The 25,026-nt window shown below is 44.1% G+C and overlaps 1 protein-coding gene across 4 annotated transcripts in view; it reads right to left on the minus strand.

Annotated features, from left to right (window-relative positions):
• Positions 1–25,026, minus strand: part of lingo2 (leucine rich repeat and Ig domain containing 2) — a 261,638-nt gene that overhangs the window by 97,614 nt on the left and 138,998 nt on the right. For 2 of the 4 annotated variants that reach the window (XM_048263379.1, XM_048263380.1), the window contains exon 4: positions 1,533–1,608. The gene's annotated coding sequence lies outside the window, so the exon portion shown is untranslated. Of the gene's footprint in view, positions 1–1,532; positions 1,609–16,810; positions 17,004–17,047; positions 17,185–25,026 lie in introns of those variants that run through there. The other 2 variants (XM_048263382.1, XM_048263381.1) reach the window with 2 other exon arrangements.

Here is a 25,026-nt window from a genome sequence, read left to right on the forward strand (position 1 = left end):
GGTCTTACGATCACTGTCTCTTGGTGTCTGTGTATTTATTCTTTTGTGTGTGTGTGTGTGTGTGTGTGTGCCCCCCCCCCCCACCCCACACACACACACACGGTCACACTCACACTCTCTACATAACTCAGAAAGTCAAGTGCTCATCACCATTTTAAGTAGTTAGCATTGCTTGGATTTGAATATTTGAAACTGTACTCTGGGACTCTCCATGCACTATCATGCTCCAAACCACCTCTGCTTCAGATCAAGCCTGCTTCTGCTTCAAATAAAGCCTGTTGGACCCCCCCCACCAACCAACCATTGCTTACTCATCTACTTATAGCACAAAGAGGGGCTTGCCAAGGTCAGATGCATCCTGGTGTGAAACATAAAATATGCATACTATTATTTTGATTGGTCTCCCCTGACCCTTGCTGCTGCAGGGGTTCTGGCCCAGACAGACAGGCTGTACAAATGTGGAGCTCTCTGAAAATAGAGGGAATTAAAAGCAAGAGGAGTGCATGTTAATGACCTCTGATAAACTTTGTGAATAAAACAAAAATGGGACTGTATCCAACTGGACAACTAGACAATGCAACCACATTTCATCTCATTATGGATACAGTGGGAGAGTAGCAGACCAATGAGCAACCCCCTAAAAAGACCAACTCAGCAGTAAACCATGTTTTTGTTGTGATTACAGTAAACAGAGTGTTAGGAGGAGCGGAAGAGGGCCCTTGGCCACACAGCCTACCAGCAAATAATATGATTAATGGTGCAGTACAGTATATGTAGATGTAGTAGTAGTAGTAGTAGTGTGTGTGTGTGTGTGTGTGTGTGTGTGTGTGTGTGTGTGTGTGTGTGTGTGTGTGTGCGCCGCGTGCGTGCGTGTGCGTGTGTGTGTGCATGTGTGTGTGTGTGTGTGCGTGTGCGTGTGTGTGTGTGTGCGTGTGTGTGTGTGTGTGTGTGTGTATCTGTAACTGAACTGCAACTGTTCCTCACAAAGGGTCAAGCCACACTGGTAATCCCATCTAAAAATGTGGCAGAACAAGATTAATTCATGTTTTTCATGCTTTCTCACAGTAATGTCTGTGTGCAGTTTGAAAGTTCAGATCAAATCCAGCTGCAGCAAATGTTTACTCTCTGTTTACTGTCTGTGAAGTCTGATCGGGTTATCTCTCAGGTGTGTTGGATTGAGATGATACACTGATGAAAGTTTAAAGTGAAATTCATAGCCTCTAAAGCTGCACGCTAACAAAAGGTCAATAATGCAACTCTTACACAAGTTACAAAGTGAGGCAATACTGAACTTTGGCAACCATATTATGGGACGTATCAAACTTTACTCTGATGACCTATCAGAGGTAAACAAACAAAGTTACAATTAGTTATGGAGACAGAAATGCAACAACACCAAAGACATAAGTCGAGTCAAAGACGTGGGATTGGAACCCAGTGAGCAACCATACTGAGGAAAATGTGCCTCGGACATCAATTTGGAGAAAAGTACCCGGTAAGTCCATGGGAAAGAAATCCAGGGCGCCACTCACCACATTGAGAAGCGAGTTTCCTCTCAGCCATGGCGTGTATTTGTCCAGTTTTCACTTTGCTGTTACCAGGTGAGTTCTGTGAAAGACAGAAGCAAATAAGGCAGTCAATATCAAAGAAAAAAAGTAGACAATAAACACGAGTGCGCAGCAAACCCACATTAGCCAAGATATTAAATTAGCCAAGATATTAAAATAGCCAATATTTTAAAATAGCCAAGATATTAAAATAGTTACGAGGCCTTCATACTTTAATCACTGTGGTTCTGGTACACAGGTTCAGTCCTCATCTGCTACAGGTTCAACAAAGTTCATTACAAAGTCAGTTGATATCTGTAACAGGCAATCAGGTTTGTGCATCCCACACCACATCCTATTCTAACATCGTTGGAGACAGCTTGCCCATCTCTTCAGTCATTAGTGTGTATTTTCATAACATGTAAATATGTCTCTTGACTCCGAATGCTTGGCTGTGGCAGGCCAGTTATTTAGTCTTCGCTCGTCACTCAAAAATATCGCACTAATGAAACATCATTTGTCCCGAAACGTGACATGTTGACACAAAATCCATCAAACCACGAGTCCTATGTATACTGTATGCCCCAAGAGCACTGTTTTTTTTTATTTTCTTTCTTGGCTCAGTTGGGTTTCCAAGGTGCCCACGAGTGAGTGCTGAAACGAGCACACTAAATCATGCACATGGCCAATGTGCGTGTGTCTGTGTATGTGTGTGTGTGTGCGTGTGTGCATGTGTGAGTCCTTACAAGGCTATCATTGAAGCACAGGAGCTGATTATGCGTTCCCTGTGCCTGAATTGCTAATGATTAGCAATTTGCAAAGACCTAACAGGTCTTAAGTGGCTTTGAGTTTTTCAGTTTTTTTTTCTTTTTTTTTCTCTCCTTTCTCTGTTTCGGTCGAGGAAGACACATAAAAAAGAAAGTTTGTTTCAGGACACTCTTGTAAAACCCGGCCCGACACCGAGAGCGGTTAGTACCCCATTAAGTGGTTCAAGGACAACGGGTGTCCCTCCATTTGATCATTTATCTGTGGGATCCTCTCGTTAAGCTTGAACTTGGCTTTCACGATGCCCTGTGAATATTGATGGATCGTCTGGGGCAGACGCTGGCCCCGATGAGGAACATTTCTTCATGCCCTAAAAGAAAATCCTGACAAATCTCACACACTCATCCTTCACCACACTCCTCTCCCTTCCATTGTTGTACACAATGTTTTTGAGGCCAAATATTTACTAAGCAGTGAACTCCAAAAGCACACTCAAAGCCTAGATACTGTAGGCCACCTAATTTGCTACATTGTTTGTTAGATGTTAGCTATGCTACTTTGCTACTGTACCTACCCATATTTGAGCATTCCAGAATGATATCAACCTTACACTTGTTTTGTATCACAGTAACCATTTCAGTCTCTAACAGCTTATCACATACTATAAAAAGGCAAGCCCTCCAGCACTCTCTATTCTGGTAAATAATTGTGGCACTCTAGCAAATAGGCTGCACAGAAAAGTGTTCATGCTCCTGATAGGGGTGGAACTACAATACACCGAACACACATAAAATTAGGCATAATAACACACTTGAGCTTCTCACTATTTGCATTTTGCACGGCAAAACAAGGAAAAGAAGAAAAAGTATTGTGTCAGATGAATCGAACCAGCCTGCAAATAAGCAGAATAAATATGTACAGACACCCTATCTATTATCCTCTAGTAAGCCTATGCTTTAAATAATACACCAAGTCTCACAGAGATGAAGATGAAGAGAGATGAGGAGAGGGAGAGAGAGATAGAGAGATAGAGAGAGAAGGGAAAAAAGAAGAAAACTAGTATATGACAGATGTCAGTGGTTTTTTTTTCTGGGAAATATTTCCAATTGTAATATGAATGAGCTGCAGGCTTTTTTTGAGAACGAGAGAGAGAATTAAGCAATGGGTTGCTATGCCTGTGGAGAGATCATCAGTACTTCCTCCTCTGGCCTCTGTCCAAGGTCAGAAGCATGTCTTGCTTTCACGATGCCAAGGGCTCATGCAGATGAGTTACTACCATGTGAAGCTGGACAGACGCACAGGGTTGTGACCCGCTCATGTTTTTGTGAGAGAAATCGAAAGATATTTGTGCAAATGGGAAGTGTCGAGGCTATGTTTTATTATCTATTCTGCTCTTATAAGGTTACGGCTAATACACTGCACATATTTATAGTTAATTTATCCTACTGTAAACCATTCCACCTTCTTAACTATATACTATTGTCTAAACACAATAGATCATAGACTGTTTATGCACAATGACAATAAAGTTGAATCTAATCTAATTTTACCAATCACAGCTGCAGAGGGGACATATACAGTAGACATTAATAAGAATGAGTCGTGTCGGTGGAAAGGACTGAATGTATCTAGTAAAAAATCATGAGGTCTCCTATCGCTCTCCTATCCTATATTATTCTTGGGTGTTCTTTTATGAGCGAGGGAGACATACACATGCTTCATATCAACAGTCATAACAGTTATCAAAAGCTTTCAGTTCTTGCACATATATATAAACCATTCCTGGTGTGATAAAGTTTTCACCTTTAGTTGGTCTGACATTTCTGTGTGTGAGAAACACAATGGGGTTTCTGGCATACAGCCAAACAGCATTAAAAAGGCATCTGTGTCTGCGTATAGAATCGTAATGAGTATGCTGCATGGAATTTAGATACAGACAGTCAGTTCTGTAGCATCCAATCAGCCTTGGAATAGTCTCCCAATCATAGTTAGCACACTGTAACAAGAGAATGGGAAAAGTCATTGACCTTTCAGTGCTAGAGAGCTGGAGCAGATTTGGGCGGATGAGTCAGGAGAGGCCTGTGAGCTGAAGCCATTATCTCCGGGCCCCAGGTTATCACCTCCCTGATTAACTCAATTAGACATTTTCTTATTTCAGAAGACGGCAGAAGAACCTTTCAGAAAAAAATAATAAAAGAAAAACAGCAAAGGAAAATTAAAAATAAAACCTCTCCAAATAGGTCGGCTCGACCCACAGAGCAGTTTTGAGAGGGGAAATCACTCTGCCCCCACTCACTGTCCTGCTGTTCCATATCCCTCCATTACGGGGGCTCGGCGGTGGAAATTACGGATATGAAGTTCATTGCAATTCCCTATTTTCTGGGAAGGAAACTATTCATCACGGCTGAAGCCAGAGAGCCCACATCGCCACAGTCATCCGCTTTGATTTCATTGATAACGCATCAAGGCAATTTCCCCTGTCATTGTTGCTCCCATTAGATGTATATTGTTTTAAAATGGATAGTGTAAAGAGACAATACGGGAAATGCAGAATAAACAAAACAAAGGATAGCTACTTCATAATGTGTTTTCTTCCCCCTTGAAGTTATTTAGATGAAAACTTTCATAACCGTGAGCTGTCTCTAGACTCACCGTAGAGTGAATACAAAGACATTTGATGACAAGTTATGGTTATGGCACACCTCAATGTCCTTATGCTTCATGGGGATATGAGAAGTGTGTATGCCTCTATTTTAATTGTGCTATAAGACTCTTCAGGGAGAGCCAATCTTCCAGCCTCTTTTGTTTGATGTGCTTGTCGCAACATCCATCAAAGGACAAATCATTCCTAGAAAACAATAGCACATAAAAGGCCAGACAAGATCACATCAGATTAGTCACTAATTAACATCACAGCACAACAGACTTGGTTACTGTGTTAATCACTGTGCGAAGATGAACACATAATTCTCTGTGCTATTTCACATTTAGCACTCACAACCATAGACTGAGTAAAAAAGATGGATGCCAGCCTATCCTTACTCCAGCTTAGTTGTACACTCTCGTGCACTGCCACAAGCAACCAGGTTCAGTACACACAGCACAATGAAGCAATAGTGATAACGAGGCGAGGCGAGGCAACCGCTCACGCTCCAATCAGAACAACTGATCGGACCCAGATGTGGCCCAAAACCAGCTGCTGTGTGTCATTTGATCCGGAGTCAGATGCTTTCTGGGACAGGTTAGATCTCATCACCTCCAGCAGCCCCTGTTTTAATTCAGCTCATCTAATTATTCTACACAGCTGGGCATCCTTGACACGTCCCTTTCAATCCTTTGCACTTGATTAGTCATAGAGGCACGCTTGATTTATCCTTCGCTGTGCAGATATCTGAGACTTGTTGTGATGGATGACAAGGAAGCAATTAATCACATCATTATGCCAATTAAGCGCTCTGATTCAAAGAGACGCCAGAGGGGCGCGGTGGGGAAGGCAGAGTAGGAGGAGGTGGGATGACACGGGTCATCTCGGGACCCGCCGAGAACCCCTACGGCACAAAAGGGGAGAGAAAGACACAGAGAGGGGGGACACAGGGACAGAGACGGAGAGATGGATGGAGAGATAGAGAAGGGCAAAACAAAAAGATGGAGGGAGAAATACAAAGAGCACAAAAAAATAAGTGAAATGACAAAAATGGGTCATAAAAGGATAGACGAACAGAGACAAGGAAGGAAAGATGGAACGGAAGTAAGACAAAAAGAAAGAGAGAGAGAAATAAAAGCACGGTAGAAAAAGAAGAAAGAGAAGCAACAAAAAAGTCCTAATGAGCTGCTTCTTCGTTCAGCCTTCAGAGCATGCCTCAAATCTATCCTGAGAGAAGAATTTAAACAGCAGTTGATTCAGGGGAAGCTGAAAGCTAGAGGAAGAAACTTTTTTTTTTGGCACATTTCCTGTACGTGGATGAAGCCTAGACCTCGACTTAATCACTTTTTTAAATAGAGAACAGAGAGGTTTTCTGGTGGATAATTTATCATCTATAAATGAACTAAATGTGAGACCTAGGGAGAACTGTATGTAATGTCACGCCGTTAACCTATCCTAGGCTTATTTGCCCCCCCCCCCACACCCCCTCACCCCAAGTGGCCACAGTGCCAGAGTGGGGTAAAGTGGTGTAGTTAAGCCATTTCTCTGAGGAATAGGACATCATGCCAAGTCAAGCTAATGGCACAGGGCAGGCGTGACACTAATGGTGGCAGCCTTTGGTGTCCCTTGAAAATAAACAGAGAGAGAAATAGAGGGGTTGGGGCTGTGGGCGCCTGGTGTGTCCCCATGGCTGCCCCCCACCTCCCTCAACGCCACGCCTCACCTGTGCCAGCACTTCAGCCTGGGAGCCCCACATGTTTGGGCTAATGAGAGGAGGCAACGAGCTCTAACACATGTACCGTGTCCACTCTCATTATCTTAGAAAGTGCTGCCTACCTCCCAGACTCCTGCTGGAATTGTGTCATGCACTCCAAAGAGAGGAGAAGAAAGGAGAAGAGAAGAGAAGATAGAGAAGAGAAGAGAAGATAGAGAAGAGAAGAGAGGATAAGATAGAGAAGAGAAGAGAAGAGAAGAGAGGAGAGGAGAGGAAAGGAGAAGAGAAGAGAAGAGAAGAGAAGACGAGAAGAGAGGAGAAAAGAAGGGAAGAGAGGAGAGGAAAGGAGAAGAGAAGAGAAGAGAAAAGAAGAGAAGGGAAGAGAAGAGAAGAGAAGAGAAGAGAGGAGAGGAGAGGAGAGGAAAGGAGAAGAGAAGAGAAGAGAAGAGAAGAGAAGATAGTGAAGAGAAGAGAAGTGAAGAGAAGAGAAGAGAAGAAAAGAGAAGAGAAGAAAAGAGAAGAGAGGAGAGGAAAGGAGAAGATAGAGAAGAGAAGAGAGGATAAGATAGTGAAGAGAAGAGAAGAGAAGAGAAGAGAGGAGAAGATAGAGAAGAGAAGAGAGGATAAGATAGTGAAGAGAAGAGAAGAGAAGAGAAGAGAAAAGAAGAGAAGGGAAGAGAAGAGAGGAGAGGAAAGGAGAAGAGAAGAGAAGACAGGAGAAGAGAAGAGAAAGAAGAGAAGGGAAGAGAAGAGAGGAGAGGAGAGGAAAGGAGAAGAGAAGAGAAGAGAAGAGAAGAGAGGAGAAGATAGAGAAGAGAAGAGAGGATAAGATAGTGAAGAGAAGAGAAGAGAAGAGAAGAGAAGAGAAGAGAAGGGAAGAGAAGAAAAGAGAAGAGAGGAGAGGAAAGGAGAAGAGAAGAGAAGAGAAGAGAAGACAGGAGAAGAGAAGAGAAAAGAAGAGAAGGGAAGAGAAGAGAGGAGAGGAGAGGAAAGGAGAAGAGAAGAGAAGAGAAGAGAAGAGAAGAGAAGAGAAGAGAGGAGAAGATAGAGAAGAGAAGAGAAGATAAGATAGTGAAGAGAAGAGAAGAGAAGAGAAGGGAAAGGAAGAGAAGAGAAGAGAAGAGAAGAGAAGTTTTAGGGGGTAGGCAGTAGTGGGGGCAGACGCTGGGTTTGTGCAGGGTGGGGGACTTACACACATTCAGAGATCACATGGCACATTCAAATGCTGAGGAGTGGACAAAACATGGAATGCAAAAAGCAGGCATGCTTTACACATTAGCTTTACAAGATGAAAAAGGAAGGATTAAAAACAAAAGAATAGCTAGTTTCTTTATCCCCCCCTCTCTCTCTAACACTGCCTCCAGTGAACTGGCTTCCACTGGTATGATGCCTGCAGCAGAGAACTATACCAAAATAATTTGCACTGCCAAAACGTCCTGCTCCAAAAAAAAAAATAATACAAAAAAATAATAATAGAGAAACCCATACACCATTAATCATACTGTTTTTGCAAATGCAGAATGATGTAAATGTCTGCTGTATCCAATTAAGTGCTTATTATGTTGTTCCAGGGGGCACATAGTTGATGCCCTTTATAGACATGCCAGTGTTGCATGTAAAGTATGTTGCTTTGTTTCTCTTCACACAGCATGTGTAATGGAGATCATTATACAGTTGTAATGAGCTTGTTAGCAGTATGACTACCCTTGGGCAGGTGGTGTGATAAAGTCCCCATGCTATAGGGGTGAGTTAGCCACCTCCCTTTAGCATGTTGCATACACAGATACACATTTGCAAACATCTTTAGCATTACTTAACCTTTGCTTTTTGGGAGGATGGTGACATTTCCAATGACATTTATGGTGTAACTGTTGATGTAATATTAGCATTGCATTGAAATGAAGATGGATTTAGTTTATCGGCACTCCTTCAATACCACAGAATGATGCAATGGAGGAGACCAGAAGAGGAAGACAAAAAAAAACAGACAGACAGACAGAGACTTCTTTGCCCAGACCATAGATTACAAGCGTCCATAAAAATCCACAGTTAGGTTTGGAGTGGAATCAATTTTCTATTAGAGATAGAGGGAGGGTTTTTGGAAATGCAGGGTCTAAAATCATTTCATACTTTGAAATGTGTATACAGCGTCAAAAGGGTTTATGCTTCCATGGTAGGGCTATGGTACTTGAATCACTTTTTTGGAAAAACTACAATTCTTACGAAAGCTCAAAAGTGATGCTTCTACCTCAACTCTCCTATGTCAGAAAATAGAAAGGCACACCCATTCAACACAAAAATGTTGACACTGGGAAATACATAATAGGAAATACCAATCTGCTTATAAGGTTTGTACTAGTTGTTAAACACTGTGTGAGGGATTAGACCAGATTATGGCTGGGATTATTTGACAGGGTTGTTTTAAAGGTAAAATGAGTTGACAGGTGTATGATAGTTTACAGCGGATTTGCTGACTATCTGTCTATCTGTACGTCTAAGGGCTTATAGTACAACGTATGTCTAGAAACATGGTTAAACTCTTTGCTTCAAAATAAACTATTCTGGCTCAATCCAGTTTTAGATGTCTGTATTACATTTCCAAAATGTAGCAGGGGAAATGTATATAAAGAAGTTTGTTTTCTCCAATAAGAAGAGTGTCTGACAGGAAGAGTGAAGGCCCCTTTCGTCCCCTAATCTGCTCACCACACCAGCAGGGTTTTTAAGACAGAACCGGTGCCTTATTATAGAGCAATGACACCCAAGCGCCAGGGGTGTGAAGGATCCCTTTAGTGGAGGACTGCTGACTCCACCTGTGGCCTGCTCTGTGATAGGCACAATCCCACCGTGCTGAGCTCAGCTGAAATGCCATCCAGCAATGTCATGCACACACACACACACACACACACACACACACACACACACACACACACACACACACACACACACTGCTGGGACGGCTGAGCGGATGGGCTCGGTTATTTTTACAGCAAGCCAAGCCACCTGGATATGCACGAGAAAAACATCCATCACACACACACACAAACACAGGCACACACGGACACACAAACACAGACACACGCACACGCACACGCACATGCACACGGACACACACACACACATACACATACATACAGGGATGTACACCCACCTTTCAGATGCCCACAAACATGCAATACACACACAACACTGAAATACAAACATTTTACTCACACTGCCAACACTGCAGCCTCACAAACACAGACAAATCAGTGCACTGCGATGTGCACAAAATATGGAAAATGGTAGTATACACAGGTCTTTTCCTTGGCATGAGGGTAAATCACATGGGAGCCTGTTCATGTTCTTTTCTGAGAACAGATATTGTTTAAAGCAATTACTGTACAGAAACAAAAGACATCCAAACAGAGCCCCACATTTAAAATAACGAGAGGCGTTGGAGTTCCTCCCAGGATGCCGAGCGAGAGTGCATACCAGGAAACCAAATTGGCCCAGGCCCTAGCAGAGCGGAGGGTTGGATCAAAGGTGATGACACTTCTCTGAGTCACATTGTTTGAGGAGGCATAGCCCAAGGGCTGGGGGCAAAGACATATTTATGTTGTTTTTTTGTGTGTTTGTCTTCTTTTGCCTTGTCTATGGTCAGAACAGGGAGCTTGAATTTTCATCTTTGGTGGTCAAAGATGACTTTGGTGTCTGAGCACACAGAAATATAATACAGTGGGATGTGGGGAAATCACAATGCCACAAGGAAATGGAAATCATGTGGTGATGTTTTAGCTACTCGACACACAGAGGAGCAGGAAGAAAAAAAAACATCACAAGCGAAGAAACAAGTACATAAATAAAAACCCACACAACGAGGAGCAAAAGAGGAGAAGCTGGAAACACGTAGGACACTGGCATTATGTACAGTATGTTATATTTGCTTATCACGCGGAGTGAAAAAATACTATTTTCTGATTGGCTGGTGGGGTGGCTATTACAGTAATTCTGAATAACGGGACACCTATGAGGTAGATCTGATAAAAAAAGTTTAATCACTGTTCCATATCAATGCTTATGAATGGTAACTATAACAGTAGCACGACAGTTGAGCCTGGAAGCAGACTTCCAATGGAATCAACTGTAAACAAGCTAACTGTCTATGCTATCGCTGTTAGGGCCAAAGAAAGTTGTATAACAAACTGTCGGTTTTTTTTAACAGAACCACTTGTTTACTTTGCGTGCTATAAAGGCATGACTATGGCCTATAGTGGCAACAGGGTGATAAGCGGAATAACGGCCTTCGAGGTGTCCTGTTATATGGAATTAATGGACTCGGACGGAGGGAACTTGCTCGGCGTTATGAAGCTTATGTCATAACAGGAAATCAAACATGGGACTAATGAGTATTGACACACACACACAAACACACACACACACACACACACACACACACACACACACACACACACACACACACACAAACACACACACACTAAATACTAGTTCAATAAAGTTCAACTGCCTGAATACAAATAGTTCTCCATAAAGCAGGTGCTCAAGAAAAGGTATAATTAGATAAATATATAAATGAGGTGACTATTGTAAGCTTTGTGAAATGAAACCTGAAATCTCGTTAGAGTAGGGAGAGGCAGGAGGGACACGTAGGGCTAACGTTCTCAGGAAATGGAAGAGCACTTTGCTGTTTATTTTGTTGTTGTTGTTGTTGTTGTTTAATGCTAATGCTAACTCATCTTAATGCACGTCAGTGCTCACTGTTGTTTTAAGAAGTGGCGCTATACCCTGTGAAATCACAAAGGTTTCTAGGAATATAAAGTGAAATGCATAACTCCTCGGTGGTGTCATGGTGTGCGTGTCCCTCAGGCCATGGCTTGAGTAGATGAGATGAGCTGGAGGTGGAGACTGCCTTTATGAGCTCTTAGAGAACAATGAGCTGTGGCAACTACAGAGGCCGGCAAAAAGACAATCAATAGGCATGCTTCATTTGCTTTATGTCTAACCATCCACACTCCCTCATGGAGGATAACTTCCTCCTTTATTTTTTGCCTGTCTTGTATATTTATATAGTGTGTTTCTCCTGAGCCAATATGGCTCTGGCAAACCGACATGGGGAGGGAGGTTCATTTGTACAATTTCTTTTACTTGGAAGACAGCCAGTGTTCAGAATAGACAGACATGAAAGAATGGAATGGAACAGCACATTATTCTGCTGTTGCAGTGTTCTAGATTGTTCCATTATGAAAGGCTCCTCAATAGGACATTGTCCTAAAAGTTATTTTATGTAGTTTAAGATCAAATATGTATTGTTTTTACTGAATGTACTATAAAATATATCTGATTCTGGTTCTCTACTTTGAATTTCATAAAAAGCACATTTGGTTTAGCTTTTCGTAATCAAGCCTGAAAAAAAAAACTCTTTCCATCCAAGAAGAATGGCAGTGGGTGTAAAATCAAAGAGATGAGAAATTAGAAAAGGAAAGCATCTGCCATCATACAAGGAACCTGTCTTGTTTTCCTCAGCAAAGCGCATGACTGGAGTTGACTCCTCATTCCCTTGGGATTGGCCATGTACACAGGGACCTGCTGTCAATCATCTGTCTGAGGCTACTCCTCCGACATCTGGTGTGCCTCCACCCCAGCTCGGAGCAGAGGGTTGGAACACGTCTATCCACGTTCCCTCTCGTACGATGAAAAGTCTGCTCAAATGGACACAGCTTCACCAAGGGAGCAGCTGCCACAGATGTTTCTACAAAATGGCACCCGACATGCTGTTTTCCACATTATAAAGAGAACAAAGAATGGCTTGTGTTTCTCGGATGCCTGGCCTCTTTTCAGATGACGCACAGTTGTGCCGATGAAAAGATTGTAGTCCGAAACTCGGCATGCTACACAGTCCCCACTGGGAAAAACATCTACAACTTGGGGTTATGGGGTTATGCAAGTTATGGGAGTGGCCACTGATCGATTTGCCATTATGCCGTTTCAGCAGGGAATAATGCCATGTCACTCTTTACAGTATGTAGACTGCTACTGGGGAAAGAGGGAGACAGTGTGCTGTTTCTAGAAGTAATCTCATGTGTCTTGGGGACATCTTAATTCACAGGCATGAACGTATGAATGCAAAATGCATAACCATAACTGAGTTGGCACGACCGTTATCACTTACTGTAGCTGCACTCAGTGTGAAAGATTATTATCGCTTTTCAGAGCAGAGTGATGAAATTCCATCATGGAATGTTCCTGTTCTGCCTCGTAAGTGGCATCAAGATCTCTGAGTGTAATGAAGGCTATTTGATCGTATGCTGTTGTACAGCACACTTTTCTGCCAGTTCCAGGAACGTTGTCTGATACAACACAATATGCTGTCCTTGGGTAGGTTTTTTGAAAGAGAACCTCTGTCACGGAAACTCACAGTCACAGTCACACACACATACACACACACACAAACACACACACAGAGAAAGCAAGAGAGAGAGAGAGAGAGAGAGAGAGACTCACTCAAGAGACTCACTCAACACATACAAACACAGCCACACACACACACACACACACACACACACACACACACACACACACACACACACACACACACACACACACACACAGAGAAAAACACACTTGCACAAATGCAATTATGGAAAGAGCTGCAGACAGCAGTCCTGTGGATCTGGCTGCTCAGGGTATCAGCACAGGACAAAACGGTCTGATTTCTGATATGCTGACTGGACACTCCACGCCGAAGTCTACAGCTGTACAAATGTGAGAGACCCGCACAAGGTGCTGATTCACCCTGTGGACGTTTGCCCTTCCCCTCTCCCACACTCCACGCGGTGTGTGTGTGCAGGAGAAGGTGGAGGAGACAGTGCAAACGGACACACAGTAATACATCTGAACTTCCCATGGTGTTGCTACACGCTAGGGTGTTTGCAGTTCGCAGTGTAAATGTCAAGCCATCAGTTGCTGTCGCTATGTAGGAGTGTAAGAGTCTTGTAGATAAAGCATGAAACATGAACATCTAAAGGGTATATTTCCATGTTCACTAGCATCTCACAATGTTTACCGATACATCAATTTCTCCAAGCTTGTTTTTCCCATTACTGATGTTTATCTCACCGATGGCCCAAATTTCAACACCACTGGTTTGTGTCTCGAAGTGACTGTGTCAGGCAACGGCCGTCACCTGGCAGGTGGGGATGGGAGACATCTGTGCGTCAGAACAGGAGCTGAGCAGCACACACTGAGGTGAATGTAGTCTGGGGACAGGAGTGAACACATTAGCCTCAGATGCCATATTGAGCCTAACAGTTAGTAAGAACTAAAATCCATTCACGGTGGTATTATGTGCAATTTATAACACCTTCATGACCAAAATAGTCTTGTGACTGCTGTGATGTACAGTATAGGGTGTCAGTATCTGGTAGTTGTTAGGGAGGGGGTGTAAACTAAAGCTGACTATCATTATTCAGTTTGTTTTAGCATTAAAACTACAGCACTACAGCACTTTCAGAGACTGGGGGAACCGTGATGTTCTTGCTGCCTTTTACAGGAGTAATGAGGAAATGAGCACATTGTGACTATACTGTGGGTCAGGGTGGCACATTGTGTGCTCTATTTCATCCTGAAAAAAGCACACACATCATGCACCAGCCAATAAATTACCATATGCACACACACACACACACACACAGTCATGAGCATAGCCTGTGGAGCCCATCACGTAACACAGAGTTAATTTAATGCTCCCAGAGTCAACATGGTGTGGTTTTTAAAGAATGTGGATGTTAAGACAGATATCACATCTCCAGAGCTGTTGTAGGTGGCAAGTTTGGGTGCACTGTGGATTAGGGTTTAATCCTGGGAAACGGGATTCTCAGAATTGATCATTGCAAACTGTGTTGATGATGGACATAAACTGTGCTCTTTTGCCCTAATAATGCAAATACAAATAATATAAAAAAAATGTCAGTTTTGGATTTGGGGATGCATATTTGAATGATATTGATACATTGGGCTTAAAACAAAACAAAAAAACCAGCCATTTCCTGGGAAATGGGTCGTCTTTTCCAGGATCTGATTTATCTAATTTTCGGGAGAAAATATTAAAAAAAGAAAGAGGCCATGGAAAAAAGAGAAAAATAGCATTTCTTAGTCCCTCCGTAACCCTTCTGTTTAGCTGAAAATTGGTGTCAGAAGTTTAATGTTGATTTAATAAGCAATTAATTTCAAGATCGTACCCTTGGAACAGAAGTGGATGATAAAAGATTGAAATCAGTTTCTGCCTTGTTGAAATCAGACAGTGAAGTTTGAGCTGAACGAAAGCAAGAGGAGGACACATTGGCCTTTCCTTCTAGGAGGGGACGTGTTTGTTGGCTGTATTGCCAAAAGTCATGCCACTGCTTAATTGGTCCAACTCTCTTGGGCACACACTGATGATGTCAGGGTGGAATTCATCAGACCACCGCCTGATGAGTATGAACTTATCCTCCATGTGAGTCCAACATGTGCAGTTGAATTACTAGTGCACTCTAATGGTCCTCACAAATGATTATAATTTCAGTTTTTTCTTCCAATGCCTATTACCCAGAAGGTATGTTGTTGCATCATTCTTTGCGGTACAATTTTACAGCAGAGAGATGAATCTTTAATAAGACCAACCAGAAGCTTACACAAAACAAGAACAAGCCAATTAGACCACTATATGCCAGCATTGTGCTGGTGTGGGTGTTTCCCATATTCAAGTCTTTCCCATATTCCAAACAATTAGAAGCTTGTTGTAAACACACATTACAGAGACAAAAGGCAAGACCAGAACACAACTGTGCACTCTGCAATATAGTTTCCCAATCAGCACACAAACACTATTCCCTCTCCCCCCACAGCCAAGCAGGACACACTGGAATGTGCTAACAGGGGTGGATGTGCGGTGAAGGCCATGTTCAATCTGAGCTTCTGGGTCTGCTCGATCCCCTCATACAGTTTTATTGGTTAGGTAGCCTTTAGCTGACCCACAGCTGCCAGTCACTTGTCCATCCTGAAGCCTGTGGAGCTAAACATGGCATGGGCCTCATGTTTTATTCAGCTAGTGTGGCCGATACATACCTAAATCCTTTTCTGCGGGAGTCGTCTACACTGGAGCTAAGCCGTGGGGAATTGCTCCTCCTCTACTTAATAATCACATGTCAGGTTTCCAAACCAGAGTCTAACAGTGACACATCCCCACTGCTCAAACATCTCTCTCTCTCTCTCTCTCTCTCTCTCTCTCTCTCTCTCTCTCTCTCTCTCTCTCTCTCTCTCTCTCTCTCTCTCTCTCTCTCTCTCTCTCTCTCTCTCTCTCTCTCAGTGTTTCTGCCACCCTCGCTTTGTTTCATCTTACAGGAAGTATCACCATGATGGTTGTTTCCTAAGAGCATTCTAGTTCTAAGATCATTATTATGAGGGGGATAGAGAGAGAAAGAGAGGGAGAGAGAAAAGGAGAGAGAGAGAGAGTCCTGACTTCACCCTTCAACTATTATATGACTTTAAACTCACCATACTTTAGGAAGGATGGGAGGCCCAAGGCAATCACACTGCATGGTAGCTCATACGGTTAATCCCTGTGGACAGCTAAATTGCTCAGCGACTGGGCCGTGCCATGTCCTTGGTACAGAGATGCCTATCTGGGTGATCCTCTGATTATCATTTCCACTACCCACTGAATGACTGCAGTGTTTACCACCTTCTTTTCATATGCTATGAGAAAAAAAAACTATAAACTGAGCATATATACCAAGGGGTATAGGGGCAAGCCTCAATTTTTCATTACATTTCTATATCTTTTGTTCATTTATGCAACACAAGCAGGTTATGATGAAAGTTTCCATTAAAAATGAAAAATGCAGGCGGCGGGAGTTACACGTAAAACAGCAGCAATAATATCATTCCAAAACGGTCTCATTGGACCCTCAGCTGAAGTAACATAATTACCAAAAAGAAGTTTTGCTCTCCAGACACTTGCAGTGCCATGCATGCAGGGGGATTGCATAATACGCCTGCATAAAAGGCACACGCTAAATGGGTTTGACAGTCTACTCCCAACCATCTAACATCCTCTCCTAAAACGAAGCAGTGAGACAACACAGCACACTGTATCAGGTGACCTACCTCTACTTAGCCACGTAGTGTATTATTGCACTGGTGCTCCCCCTTGCATCCATGCCTTTACACAGTGCTCCAGTTTGCTCTCTAAATCCACAGGTCCAATAGGTGTGCATAATTCATCCTTCGCTTGCTCACAACACAGCACTGGGAAAGTTCATCAGCTTAAGCCTCCAGACCTATGAGCTGAGCTGTACTCAGCACCTGACCCCCCCCCTAGTGGGTCTCCATGTCTGTATTTACCATCAGCAGGGCTAGTCTGGCTGCATCCGAGAAGGTAAGCCAACACCTGCGCAGATCAGAGCACACAGCCTGTGGAGCGGAGTGGAGTGGAGGCACCCTCAGCCTCAGCCTTCCCCATTCAGAGGGCTCGCTTTCTTCATGGTGAATGCAGTTAGAGTGGTGAGAGAGAGAGAGAGAGGGAGAGAGAGAGAGAGGGAGAGAGAGAGAGAGAGGAAGAGGGAGGGAGAGGAAGGGAGGGAGTGAGAGAAGGAGGGAGTGTCGATTTTCCAGGCGGATGGAGCAGTGCTAGGGGTGGAGCCAGAAGGGGGGGAGTGTGGATAAAAGAGGAGGAGGTGGTGGCGGATGAGAGGTGGTGGGTGGCAGGGTGGGATGGAGCGTGGTGATGCTGCTGCTGCTGCCTCTGCTGCTGCTACTGCACTGGTAGCGGTGGTGATGCTGCTGCTGCTGCCTCTGCTGCTGCTACTGCACTGGTAGCGGTGGTGGTGCTGCTGCTGCAGCTGCTGCTGTGTAGCCAGTGTCGCTTGAGCCTTTTTTTCCACCTCGTGATTGACGGTGACGCGGGCCCGAGAGCAAATTAAATGGAGAGACAGAAAAATGCATTATTGATCGACGTAGAGGCAGAAGTGTCTCGGTCACTGCCCGGGCTCTGGTTGCCACACGGGGTAATTAATCCACAGCTCGGCATGAATGGAGGGCAGGAAACACCAATTCTACCCCCGCCACCCCCACACAACCCTCCCTACACCCCAAACCCTCAGATCTCCATTCCTCTCTCCCAGAGTCTCATTCATCAGGAAAATGGGTCAGCAGCCTGAAGGGGCGCAAAGTGTGTGACGTTCGAGCAGGACAGCTGCACAGGACAGAGTGGAGGAAAGAAAAAAGGGAGGGAGAGAGAGAGAGAGAAAAGATGGATCTGCATATTTTATAGCTAATTTGCTTCGGCTGTGCAGGTGACTGCTTCCTGTTCTGGGGGCATTCCAGCTGTCCACGTCCAGAATGTCCATGCTTCAAGTAGCCTCTGGTGCACGGGTGCTGGCGTGTGTCATTTTCAGTGTAGATTGCTTACTGTTTTTGGTAAACAGTGAGTAACTGCAGCCTTACATTCTGTAGGTGCCCTTGACCTCTATAGCAGTGGATGAGCTGAACAAAACAAACCTCCTTCTGGGTAAACAAAAACACAAATGTCATTCAGATGACCCACAATCCCCTGCTGCTCTCAAACGTTTTTTTTTTTTCCTAGCACACCAATGATGATGTGGCGTGTATGTCGTGCAGATATAAAAAGGCTGGATTCACACTTAGCCGCGGCCTGAGGCTGGGAGTCTCTGTTTGCTCTCCTGGCACGTAGTAGAGGTCAGCAAGAGGTCGGATAGAACCAGAGAAGAGAGGGATCATGTGACCTACGGATGTCACAGGAAACCATCTCGTGGCCCAACTTTCACCTACGGGGCCCAACGGTGGTAGGATTCCGCTGCCGATCCACTCGAGGAGAAGTGTCTGACCACTCAGGAGTTTAGGACTTTAGCTGTGTGTTCCTACAATTAAAAAAAATTGGAGCACCTGTTTGACCTCTCCCAATACACAGTGTCTATGATATGGCTCTATGATTTTACGTGTTTTGTGGTGAATAGCTGTATCTAACATGTTTTTCATTCTCTTTCCTCCTGTTTTCTTAGGTATAGCACTGAATATATGTGTTCTCTCTCAGTGGCTCTGTGCTTATATGTATCCTCTCAGGCCCCCTCCCTGTCTACTGTATGTGTGTGTGTGTGTGTGTGTGTGTGTGTGTGTGTGTGTGTGTGTGTGTGTGTGTGTGTGTGTGTGTGTTTGTGTGTGTGTGTGAGAGTGGACATCTGAAGGTTTAAATAAACCAGGCGGTGTGTGGGAGGTCATAGCACTTACTATTCACATCTGCCTTCGTAATGGGGAAGCACGTGGAGAACAAAACCTGACTGTTCCCTTCATTTCCCTACATAACGTAAGTGCTCATCCACGTCAGCCTGATGAGCTGCCATTGTGCCAGATGCTCAAAGCTGCCCCTCATGCGCTAATAGGTGAATAAACATTTATCTGAATGGATGAGAGGAAAACAATTTGGTGGTTATCTCTAAGCCACAGGATCAGGTCCCATTGAAAGTGAGACATAAGCGTAATGTGTGCAGCTAGTGTGTGTGTGTGTGTGTGTGTGTGTGTGTGTGTGTGCGTAGAGAATAAATGGTGGAAAGATAATTAAAAATAAAGATGAATAGATACACATTACACAGTTGACAGCGAGAGAGAGAGAGAGAGAATATGTGTTTCCACATTCAAGGAAAAAGTGCCACCTACAGTATTTACAGTAGGCAGACATGCAAACGACCATCTAGAACTTTCTCCCAGCAATCATCACTCTGTTCCATGCACACACTCGCGTAAACATAACCACAGCTCACTGCCACACACAAGCAGATCCCACCTCCACCTCAGCCTGGCGGTGTAGCACCCTTAAAAAAAGCCAGTGACGGATCCCCTCAGCGTTTCCCTTCAACCCTGAGACCCTGTTTTTTCTCCCTCTCTCTGCGCCTCAGCCATCTTTAGGCCTGTCATCCAATTAAATCTCACAGACGGGAATGAGCACAGCCACTTAACTGCCGCCTCTCTGCATGGCTAGACAAGCGTCTCCTAATGGCCGCCGCCGCCATGGTCTGCGAGCTCATCGAGCTCTAACCCGCGGCCTCCCCGCTCCTCATTAACCACCGCCCACTAGCCCATCCATCAAGCCCCAACTGGGGCCATCCTATTTCGCAGTCCTCTCCCAACGCCCTGTGAATAGGAGGACAACCCCTGTGGACGCGACTTGAATTATGGTCCACTTACATGTACAAGTCGAAAGACCACTCTGGATTAAAGGAAGGGGCAGGTCCCACGTTCATAATAACCACTTTATGAAAGACACGCTCATTGTGTACATGAACGCCACTCACATATGAACCTACACAGCAGGGAAATTGTGGGGTAATTTCAGTTCATTGCCAGCTAACTACTAAGGCGAAACATGTGGAAGGGTTCTGAACACATTTGTCATCCATTATCAGAGACTGACTTCTGTCCGAGACTGACTTCTGTTCATCTGGGTAGATGTTCCCTTGAATACAGTAAAAGTGGGTAGAAGTGCTCTCATTTACGATCTCTCTTTCTCTCTCTCTCTCTCTCTCTCTCTCTCTCTCTCTCTTTGGTAACACATCTTGTCAGTGCTGCATTGCTTACACCTAAATGGCTTGACTGAGCTGGGTTCAGCGGCTGGGTTCAGTGAAATGAAGCAAATTAGATCCTGTCAGAGCAGAAGGAGGAGGAGAGGGGCAGGACGACGCGGTAGAACAACATGTCCACTCGTTTGTCCCTGAGACCGCTAGCGATCTGATTGGAGGTGATGGCTGCTAAGCCACAGTGCCAGAGGAGGCAGTGGGAGATGAGGTTACCATGGGGATGCCAACTGACATGCCACTCTGCCTGAGAACTTCACATGGGCGTGTTTATCATGGGCGATGTCAAGGAGAGAGCTCGAGATGTTTCCCAAGGCCTACTTTTGAAATACTCACGAGGCACAACATCCTTAGAACATGCTGTTGTGGAGCATACATTAATGATATTTGCATGGACAAAATCTGTTGCTGCTGACAGCGTACACTTGTTTACAAAATCCACTTGTCCACATATCTGCTGTATTATGCACTCCCACAATTAAACTTTCATGCAGAAGTTCTCACAATGTGTCACAGCAAAGTCATTCAGACCTTCAGGGATCAAAGTCCTTAAATATTTCTCTCTTATAAGCCGCGTCACCCCTTACAACATCTTCTCTGCTCTAGTGATTAAAGAAACGAAAGGCAACTTTAGCAACCGAAAGGCTAAAGTCTCACCACCAAGCACGGTTATTTCTGGCAGAGCACTTCCGTTGGCATCTCTAGTATTTCCCCCTCATCCTTTGCCCTCGGCTTGGGTCCTATGCTAGATTCAGGTGTGTCTAATTTAAGCCCGCATTTGAAAGTTCTGCTGCTGCCTGGGCTTTTGATCCTTTCCCTTTCATGAAGTTCCATAGGTCCCGGGCTGTCGTCACACTTCCTCAACAGGCACAAAGGAGGGCAGCTAAGAAGTCTGGGAAAGGTGACAGAGGGTCTTCTCTCATCTCTCAATGGCTCAGAACGCCAAACCCTGAAACACCTGAGTCATTCCTCTCAATTTCTCAATGTCCTCCCTCCTTTCCCTCTCTCTATCTCTCCATTTCTCTTCATCTCCCCCCTTTCTTCTTCCTCTCTCTCATCTCTGCATACAATTAAAATTTTGATGTTTTAAATATTTAATCTGCCATCCTGTCTGACAAAACAAATGTTCCCTGTCAGGTGACAAGCTAGATAGGTTGAGCTGTGCAATACTTTGAATGCACAGGCGTCCCCGCTCATCAATCCAAACTCACTGCCTCCGTGTTAATGGGCTGTGCATCACTTCATTTCCCCCTAATGAGAGCATCCTTGACACACCACACTTGTGAAATGAGTCCCTTACAAGTGTCTTTTTTGGTTAAAAAATTCCCTGGGGTGCTCCAAATCTCCTTCGCTTCCTGTAAAAAAAAATCTCTAGAATTTGATTATCTCCCTCTCTCTCTATCTCTCTCTCTAGAGGGTGTGTTGTTGTTGGCTTTGAGAGGCCAGGGCAGTTCCCCTGCTGAGGAGCTGGAGATATGCGGTGGACATAACACGATGGACTGCCTCCGTCTCAAGTCCAGACGAGTGGCATTTCAGAAAACAGATTGCTTTGGGAAACCTCTGACATCACCAGAAGGCTCCATGCACTCAGCATGAAGTCCTTTTCATCTCTAACTCTAACTCTGACTCTCTCTCTCTCTACATCTGACTCAACCCCCCTCCCTCTGTCTCTCTCTATATATCTCTCTCTCCATCTGACTCAACCCCCCCTCTCTTTCTATCTCTCCATTTGACTCAACCCCCTCTCTCTCTCTTTGGATGTCTTGTTTTCTCTGTGTCTCACTCAAACATACACACACACACACACACACACACACACATACACAAATACACAAACTGTTTGAGATGTACAGACACATGTAGACATGCAAACACACACACACACACACACATACACACACAGACACAGACACACACATACACATTCACAACTTCACTGAGGTGTACACACAGAATCTGAATTGGATGTCTCCATTCCCCACTGTCATGTTGAGTCACACAGACACAAACCCTCCACAGAGGGGTTACAAGGTTCAGAGAACATGACTGTGTGTAGTGGGTGTGTTGGCCGTGCACTCTGACACAGCCCATTACACAAGGGGACTTCTACGATCCGTGCAAAAACAAACACGTTGCCACTCACAACCTGAGAAGTGTAAATAATGCAAGGCGTGTTGTAGCCATGTCAGTGTCCGGGGCATGGGTCTTTGAGACATCACTGGCCTTGTGTTTTCATTCACCCCATGTGTTCTCCCGTCTCTGTCTGCTGCAAACCTTTACTTCAAACACAGTGAGTCGCTGTAGCTGAGAACACTCGTCTTGGAAAAGTCAGCTGACCGTGGTGAAATATCTTTTCAAAACAAACAAGTCAAGTTCAGGAGTAGGTGGATGAATATGTTAAAAAAAGGACGGCCATTTGCATGGTTTCCTGTTCCTGTCTCCAAACCTGTTACAGGCTTGTGGGCACATCATCTGTGATTAAGTGGATGTGCTAGCGCATCTGTGCAGCAACATCTGGGCGTCATCCCATGCAAATTGGATAAGTGTTGTTAAATGCTTCCGTCTCAATTAGCATAAGGGGTCCATTTACAAATCACTATAATGTAAAATGGGTGCACACATTTTCAGCACTTCATGGCCGGGGGGAGGAGTTGATGATGCCCTTTGCAAAAAGTGCCAGCAACATTTAGCAAAACAATCAATATGTGCATCCTCTCCTGGTGATTACAGTGGGTGGACACAATCAGATTGTGGGTTGGAGACTTGGAGGCTGGGTTGAGGATAATAATGACAACTCATTCAAAAGACTGCAGGAAGTTAATTCCCTTGAGTTGCCTTGATATTTTCATACAGTTCGTCTATCTAACATCACACCATGATGCCATGTATCACTTCATGCACTATTTCCTATTATGCTAATGTGTGAAAAATAATATTTGTATTATTTTATTTTTTTGCAGTGGTGTGAGTGTGAATGACATACTATCACAATCACTATTGTTCACACACAGCTCTCAGTTTCACTGTGAGAACTGACTGGCCTTTATTTTCCAGAGAATAAATATTTTTGCGGTGGTGGGTGAAGGGTTTGATCTCTGGGTTGTGGCTTCTACTACCGCAGAGCTGTAGGGTGTAAGTTTTCACCTGTTCTATGTGCCTCATTACTCATGCAGATAGGATTCATTATCTCAAACGGCTGATGACACCAAATCTCTTTCTGCTAATTGGTGCCTCTTGAGAGATTTGCTGGGATGAGGGGTTGTGTTACAGGAAGCTATTTCTCCTTTTTTCTCTTCGCCTCGTGTGTTAATAAAATAAAACATCTCACACGTACTACATTAGTACTTTGGCACATGCAATACAGGTTTATATTTCATGCTGCTGTAAAGTTGTTCCAATCCACAAGTCCTGTGATAGTGGTGTCAGTATTCACTTCACAACTTGCATCAGTAATGAATTTGTTATGAGGTATTTGTTAGTGTAAAATTCTTGATAATTCAAACATTTAAACCTTTTGCATCAGAGGGTGCTGCCAGCTCCCAGCTCCCTCGATGCCTTTAACTGTCTAACAAGTCACTTGCCATATAGTACTGTAGGTATCAAGGCACCAGTATGAACTTTTGTTTTGAACATCCTAGCAAGATAGCAACAGAACGGCAACCTCCAATTTTTTTTCTTCAGTAATTTTGTGTCAACGATTCCCGCGACACTGAAAGACCGGGCTACGCAAAACTTAGTGGGCACATAGCCCCACTAGGATGACACGGAACCATTGATTTTCGCTTTGATCTGTCGCCCACCCGCCGCACTGGACCCCCCCAAAAGGAGGGTAGGCCAGACACAGTTTTCTGTGAATATCTCAAGAACCGTAGGGGTTAGGATGACCTTTTTTTTGTATGTTGGCTTCCAGGGGCCATGTCAGCCCATTTCATATCCACTCATTTGAGGTATAGCGCCACCTAGTTAAAAATCAAAAAGCAAAAACGAGGCGTTGTAATCGCAGGTATCTTTGGCTGACAAGTTCAAAAGTGCACAAAAAAGTGTAGGATCATTATGACACTCTCTGGATGCATGCCAAGTTTTGTGGAATTCCATTGATGGGGGGCCGTACAATAAATTGCACACATTAAAAAAACTCACACACATACAGGCAAGCAGGCACACGCACACACACATAAACACACACATCCCATTACCCCCACATACACACTCACAAACAAACACACATACACACACACACACACACACACAGAAGCACACACATATACAAACACTCATTTACATACACAAACGTTGCAAGAGTAGGGGATGGAGTAGGAGATGGAGACAAATTAACAAGTGTGATTTATTTTTGTACTGAGCGTCGTTCATATTTTGTACCATTTTGCGGTACATCTAGTTTATTGTTGGAACGCCGTTGCCATGTTACTGAGATCTGACATCATAATTATATAAAACTGAGGAAGTTGAAGGCAACATGAAGAATACAATACATGTACACTGCCTTCAAAATGTGGCCAAACACCACAAATTCAAATTCAAGCATGGCTCGATGCCTAGCTGCCACCGAATGCTATCTTAGAAGGCAGGATTTTCTTCTGTTTTGGACAGACCCATTGTGAGGAGTCACTTCCTCTTAGTGACATGGGAACAGCATGTTGTTATTTTCATGATACTACAGTACCGGCCAACTTGACTGCATTAACCACCTACGTCATGTACTGTACTGTATATGGT

This window comes from Alosa alosa, chromosome 14 (assembly GCF_017589495.1).
Source record: "Alosa alosa isolate M-15738 ecotype Scorff River chromosome 14, AALO_Geno_1.1, whole genome shotgun sequence".
NCBI lineage: Eukaryota > Metazoa > Chordata > Actinopteri > Clupeiformes > Clupeidae > Alosa > Alosa alosa.